Source organism: Pinus tabuliformis, chromosome 3_1, assembly GCF_031772625.1.
Source record: "Pinus tabuliformis cultivar Carrire ecotype Pingquan chromosome 3_1, CPIR1, whole genome shotgun sequence".
Taxonomy (NCBI): domain Eukaryota; kingdom Viridiplantae; phylum Streptophyta; class Pinopsida; order Pinales; family Pinaceae; genus Pinus; species Pinus tabuliformis.
Window position 1 is genome coordinate 467,749,745 of NC_142301.1, and position 7,474 is coordinate 467,757,218.

Here is a 7,474-nt window from a genome sequence, read left to right on the forward strand (position 1 = left end):
AAGTAGGATAATCATCTCCATCACTCAATTTTATTACTAAGGCATGGTATTCAAATTGCATACACACGTTGAAGGAAATTCTCCCTGTTCTTGTCAAAGCTTTGTATCAGCCGAAATCACTGTGGTAATGTTTAAATGGCATAAGATTCCATTTTTGGTTTTACTACAACCTTAAAAGGGATTTTTCAGTGAGCCAAGCTAGTCGTGATAAACTACATTTACTCTTATGTTGGACTAACAACAAAATTTCTAGTTACTCCTTCAATATTACAGAGTGAAGATTAACCCCATTATTCTATTATGTTTTCATGTTTGGCTTGGAATGACACAAATTGATATACAAGATAAAAAATACTAATACAACATTCTTAATTCACAGAGATTGATTTAATTACTTTGACTGTATGAATACATGGAGATTGATTGGATCACTTTTATAATATTAATAAGCTGTGTTGGTAGGTATAAGCTATGTGGTGGAACGCACAATATTTTTCACTTGGTTATTCTTTAAGAGTATGAATTACTACTTTCTGCATTGAACTAAGTGCCTAGTTGTGACAAAACTTTGGTAGGCATGTCTCTGATTCTGCATCCTATGCCACAAAATGATGAAAGACTTAAACCCATGATAGTCATAGCCACAACAGAACAAGCTATCTGAACTAAATTATGACTACCAAGGAAATGTGTGGCTAATAGTCCAGTAAGGGTGGAGCTCTGCATTCTAGTACAAAGTGAAATAGTTTTGCAAACATTCTCTTCTTTCCCATTGAACAATAAGAAAACAGTTAGACAATTTTGTTCCACCAAAACAATACAAAACCTATTAACATTTCATCTCATACTATATTGATCTCTCTAAGAAATGGAGATTTCAATGGTATGTGTATTAAACAATAAATAAACGGTGTATGGCATACATACTACCCTTATCCATGGTTTCTCTAGTAGATTATGTGCCTAGCATATGAAAATGCATACAAGAAGCAAATGAAAGAATAATGCATCAACCTTTTCAAAGAAGACTGTGTATCACAAATAAAAAATATGAATGAAATAAAATAAAATAAATTCAAATGAATTGAAAATCACCTTAGTAGGGGAAATTTGTCCACCCAATAGCCAATCACAAATGCAAAAGTATGGAATGACAATACTGGAAGCACTAGTTGGAGGCCTTCCATGGATATAATCTGACTCTGATTTAGTGAAAGTGGGATTCCAATGTAGAGTGATGCATAGACCATGGCCATCAATGGCATGAATGGGCATATAACATTTACAAAAGGTTTGGCATAAGTATTCAGGGCCAGACCCATGGCCATAGGAATAAGAACAACCTGGAACACATGAATGTTGGTAAGAGAGGTTATGTATTTAGAAAAGTTTGTAGATAAGGGGAAAATAATTATCATGGTTGTAAAATATACCTGTAGTATTAACTTGGAATTTCTATTGCATCCACTGGTAGCACAAAAACCTATCAGAAGACCAATCAACACAGGCATAATGATTATATATGATATAGTTGTCTAGCTAATTAAGGCAATGCTTAGTGCCACATTTCCTTTGCTCAAATAGCTTGCATAAGTTGAGAACTGAGAACCAAAAATACATGCTGTAAGAAGGAAACCAACAAGAAATATTGGGGATGTACTAAAAGTTCTTTCTATCAATAGGCCCAAGATGGGTTTCAGCAAATAATATGCCAAATACCCAATAGTTAGGGGCAAAGGCCTACAACATAAAAGGGCATTCAACCAAGTGTCAAATTCAACATTTGCATGGAACAACAAGAAGTCTTCAGAAAAAACAACAAAATTATCCCAACCAAAGAGTTTATAAGCCTAATTCTCATAGTAATGTGTTCCTTTCCAAGATCATAAAAATAAATTTTATCACACAACTAAAGCTCTTAGAAAAGAGGGCTTAGCTATCAAATATAAAATGTCTACAATCATTCATAGTTTGTAGGAATTTGATTTATATAAGAACAAATGTATTTCTCTTGCGGAAGTAGATATTTTATCAAGAAAATCATTAAGAGCTAAAACATAAACGACACAATTCTCTAAAGTATATTTTATTGAGCAAGTTTGCATGAAATGTGGAAAAACTCATTCCAAAGAAAATTCTCATTAAAAACAAATGAACTTCTTACCAAGGGAAACTTCATAAAGCAATTCAAATAGAAAGAAGAAATAGGTTCAGAAGGGTTCCCCTGCATAAGTAGCTTAAGAACATAGATGAAGTAATTTAATAACACATTTTCATTTTCATAACTAAAAATTGCAGAGTAAATATTTGACCAAACTGAAGTGATTGAGAATGCAACAGGAGACCGAACATAACTAATTTGGTACTATAATGGCATATCACAATTTTAAATACCTTTTTAACAAAATAAAATTAAAACGTTTTGTCATTTATATCAAACAGGAGTGCTGTTAAAATATAGTTGTGCTTGATAATTCTAACTTTTTCACCTTGTTTTTAAAAACAAATACTATGCACCTTTCAAATGTAAGGGAAAACTCTTTAACGAACAACTAAACACCAATATATAACATTATCCCACCAAGAGTAGGAGCATAATTCTCTTTGGTAACCCTATTGAGAAAACCATGATTATCCAATTCTGATAACCAACAAAGGTGTCCTAAATTTGGATACATGGAAGTCCTAATAATATATGTGCTTGTGATCAATGATGCTTTTGGATTATACTAAGGTTGCTAACACTGCAACCATTCTCACCCTCTAAAGTGCAGGGATGACAACTTTTCCTCTACAATCGAAATGATTCTTGAGTATCATGTCCATGGAGATATTGGATGAGAACATCGAGGTATTTTCCCAATGTACATTATCAAGTTGTAGTTGAACTTATCTAAGAGTTTTAAAATGGATATGTTGTTGGGTGAATACCTCATGAGAGTTCTTTCATATTAGTGCAAACCTGCAAAAGCCAAATGTATCCATCTTGGTCACACAAAATTATTTCCAATAATGGCCTCCCCTTATATACAATGCTAACCCAGTTGCCTATTTGTGATAACAAATCAGATTTAAAATCATTCAATGAGAATGAAAGCACCAACTTCATACTTTGACAACGAATAAATGATGAAGATAACATTTGAGAATGCCTCTTACAAGTCATTTTCCTTGAGGAGTTTTTTAACATTAATTTTATGCACCATTGAAATATGGCGTTATATAAGACCTCATTTCTTTGGATTCTGAAGTATCATCCATCTATAGGGGTAAAGAAGTAGGGATTGTACCTTAGAAGGCTCCAACTACATTGATTCCTATAGAAAATGACTATTCTTAGGTGTATATTGAACCATAATGATGATCTTAATAATGACGACCCTTACAGATCATACGAACAAAAGGTAAGAAGGGAATGAAACAAAAATTATCCTACCTGGGGAATGTCGTCATAAACCAAGCTTGTCGTGCATGTGGTAACAATCATTATCTGTTAGTAGCTATAGATTCCAATAGTCTGGGGATGGATGGCCTCAACCTTAACCTTATCAAACTAGCACCCAGAGATCAAACTAAAAAGGAAAAAAAATGTTTTTTTCTATTACTAGACATACATAGAGAAACCAGGGTGCTTTTTTTCCATAGGTGGATCCCTAATCGACTCTAGTCTAGCTAGTTCGATGTCACGATTCACCTGGGAAATGGTAGCTCGGGACCCTCATTGGACTTGGCCCTCAATCTATTTTGTTTTATCTGTCGTTCATTATTGTAAATACTTGAAACATAGTTCTCCCGAGGGACCAGTTCACTCTCCGTCACTTCCATGGCCCACGAGCGAAAAGGTTGCTCCTATATGGTTTGGTGGTAAGGGATGGAGTGCAGTTTTAGATAGCAAACTATCAGCTCAACCAGAGAAGTAGATATAAGATCTTGAGAAGATTCCAATAGTTATAATGAGTAATGAGCACCCTTCTGCAACAAATAAGCTAGGAACCACAGAATCAGTAGGGATCATTGCGTCTCCCCCATAAACTAATTGAAAAGGTGTCTAATTTTTCAACCTCTTTGTTGTTTTTATTTAATTGATAGTAAAACCAACGACGACTCTATAACTGTAGTGTTTTGGTGATGCCCTCCAATTTATTCCCTCTCCCTAATGAGTGGTTCCTTCCCTCTTCCCTCAGAGTCTACTGATGAGCTCGAACAAGAGATCCAGGAAAACAAAGAACAAATAAGAAGGAAGAGGAGCTTATTGTGCACACCTGCAATTATTCATTGCAATCACTTCGATCCACACCCTCCGCCACCACTTGTAGTTATATCTTCATGATACTTCCAAGGATGGGTTATGAGTTATGACCATTCCTTCCATCCATGTAGGGGGAAGGAGATAGAATCCTTTGGAACTGATGTTAAAGTGTAATTATTGCTATAATTCACGTAGGTTTGAATCTCACCTGTGGAATATCTGAAAATAGAAGTGCATCTTGCTGTGACGTCAATGGAAAAGAGGCCTAAACACAATTGGATTTATGGCTTAGATTATTTGTTGCAGGAGGCAGATACCTGTGAAGGTGAGCATGAGTGACCATGGAAGCTTTTTGGGCATACCTGCAAAAAGAACAAGGAAACTTTTAGGGTTTAATAACCCACCCTTCCAACTAACTTTTCCTTGATGATCAAACGACTAGACATCCTCCAATCATCTAACATATAATCCAATGATCCAAAGTGATGACAGGTGGGTCAGCGGGAAGTTCTTCCCAGAGGGAATGCCTTACAACATAATTATATATATTATAATATCTTAAAAATAAATATTCTAAAATCATGTAGTTAAACTTATAGATAAAATGGATTTTTTTTAAATGATTACGCCGAGAGACCCTCTATAGTCCAGTATAAGGGAGATATGTAGTTGTGTGTGTGTGTGTGTGTGTGTGTGTATATATATATATATATATATGGATTTTTTTGTAAGATGTCTAAATAAATATTATATAGAAAGATAAATGTAAAGGAAAATAAAATATATTATAAATTAATAATGTGAAAGTGTTACTAATTAATACATTTTTAGTTAGTGTGTTTTTCTATAATAATTTAGTTATTGAATTTTATTTTTTAAATGAATTGTAAATGATAATATTTCGTTGTTATGGTATGTAGGTTTTCATTAATGTATAGTTATCTTGTCTTAGGGGAACATATGACAATTGCTAAAAGTCTATAATTTCTCAACATATATATGATAGTCAAGTGTAAGGGAAAAGGTTAATGTAGTTTGTGAATTTTTAGTATTAAAACATAATTCTAAAATTGTGTTTTATTTGGGTTATGATTTGTGGGTAATTAGTGAGATCCACTCGGTGTGGTGTATCCTTAGACATATTAGCGGGATGAATTTGTTTTGCATTGACTCCTTTGCTACAACAAGCTTGTGTAAGCTTTATTTACCTTTATAGTAATGTGTTGTTTGATGGTAGAAATGCACTATTATGTTAAACATAATGGTTTTCCTATTTTAAAAGTTGCAGATTGTTTAACTTTACTTTTGGATCTACCACGTGAGATTTAGCCTATTTTGTGTGTAGTTGTATTCTCTATGAGAAGTAGGCCTTGATGAGTTGCGTATTTTCATCACTCATTTTCTTGGAGTAAAAACATTGGCAATTCTTCCAACAACTCATAAAAGAAGAGAAGGTACCTCAAATTTCCCAATCCTTTAGCTCCTCTATTGAATCACAGCTCCAACAAACAAGGATCATTGTGTGATGCAAAAGCCTGCTTCTCAATCTTCACCTCTCATAAGAAAGAAATCCATGTATTTAAATAGGTCATTGTTGTTGAGATTTGTAGCTTGGGAGGTACTCCAAACCCTAGGCTTGAGGGTTTTGGAGGATTTGATACACAAGTGTGGCTTGTGGGCTTGAAACCGAAGCTTTGGGTTTTGTACCCATCGATGTTGGGGCCAAAACCATGAGGATATTTTTACGTGTGATGGATGGAGATGATAGAGGACACTGAGATGAACCAGACGTAATGAAAATCGTTGAAATCTGAGTTGTATAAATGAAGATATTAATATTTGAAGTCAATATGTGGGTTTGGTCAAGGTCGACTAGGCGTTTAAAGACCTTGTGACAAGTTGTCAAGCTATTATGTATAAATATAAGGTGGAGGAGAGTCATTTAACACATCCAAGAAGCACTTTTCATAATATACACATCAAGAAAGGAAACGCCAGTGCAAGAATGTGTTAGGTCCTTATACTACTAGTGTAGCCCCTTATTGTTATTAGTGCAACCCAATTATTGTATTGTTTTGCCCATGTAGTCCCCATATTATTATTATTATTCCCCATAGAATCCCACTATTTTTATTGTTGTGCCCTTACAATATTATTGTTATGTAGGCTCTGATTATATTGTGACCCCTTAGACTCCTATATATAGAAAGGAGGCCTTGTCATTTGTATCATCCAAGAATTGTTCATTTGTGTAATGTAAAGGAGGTTTCCCCCTTGAATAGGCTAATTTTGAAGTCGTTGATATATTTCTTCTTCTATTTTGTGAGCTGGTTGCATAACATTTGGTATTAGAGCTTTGGATTCTAGGGTTTCGCTGCTTCAAACAGGTCATCGTGGCATTTTCACTATAACTTTTTTTCTATGAAGCTTCAGAAGATGAAATTAAAACCTATTGGATCTGAAATATTTATGAACTTCATGTCTGAATTTCAAATCTTTACTTGCTATATTTTCGGAGATATGAGTTGGGGAAGCTAGAGTTTTTGCAGGTTCCCAAATTCCATCTCAAACAGGTTACCTTGGGAAGATCATCATAACTTTCTCTCTGAGCATCAGATACAAATTTCATAAAAAGTGATAGAAAGAAAACATATTTTAGTTTGTTGGGTATCATTTTCAGGGTTGAAGGTTGAAACAATGGTACGTGGCACTTTGTAAAAGTTCGCTCTATTGACCCAGTCTCAGGTCATGGTGAGAGATTGAGCATAACTCTTTCATGGAGAATCCAATCTTGATCAGAAATGTGTGGATGGAAATAGGACTCAGAGGGCTACCACAGGACGAAAGTTCAAATCTTGGAGATAAGAAATTATAGAGATACAATAGATTCAATATCGAGCTCATACAAAGAAAAAAAAATGTGTGTAGTTTTTAAAATTTACATAAGTTTTGTTTGAAAAATTAGTTTGAAGTGATTCAAGGGAATAGTGAAGCATAGCTATCATTAATTGATGCCCCAAAGAAAGAAAATGGAAACACCTAGTAATAAATCTGCAAGCTCTACTATGAACATGAAGAAGAGAAAGAAATGCAACATGATATATCAAAATTGCGAGACCAAGTGCAACAAATTTCCCTCTCCCAGAATGTAACAAAAATGAATTGGAAGCCATGATGAATGTTAAGATAGATGGTATAAAATGGGACATGGAATTTTTGAATGAT

General features: G+C 34.3%; 1 pseudogene; it reads right to left on the reverse strand.

Annotated features, from left to right (window-relative positions):
• Nucleotides 1-510: 510 nt before the first annotated feature.
• LOC149187796 (putative sodium/metabolite cotransporter BASS3, chloroplastic) lies at nt 511-3,825 on the reverse strand (annotated as a pseudogene).
• Between the last annotated feature and the right edge of the window lie 3,649 nt (nt 3,826-7,474).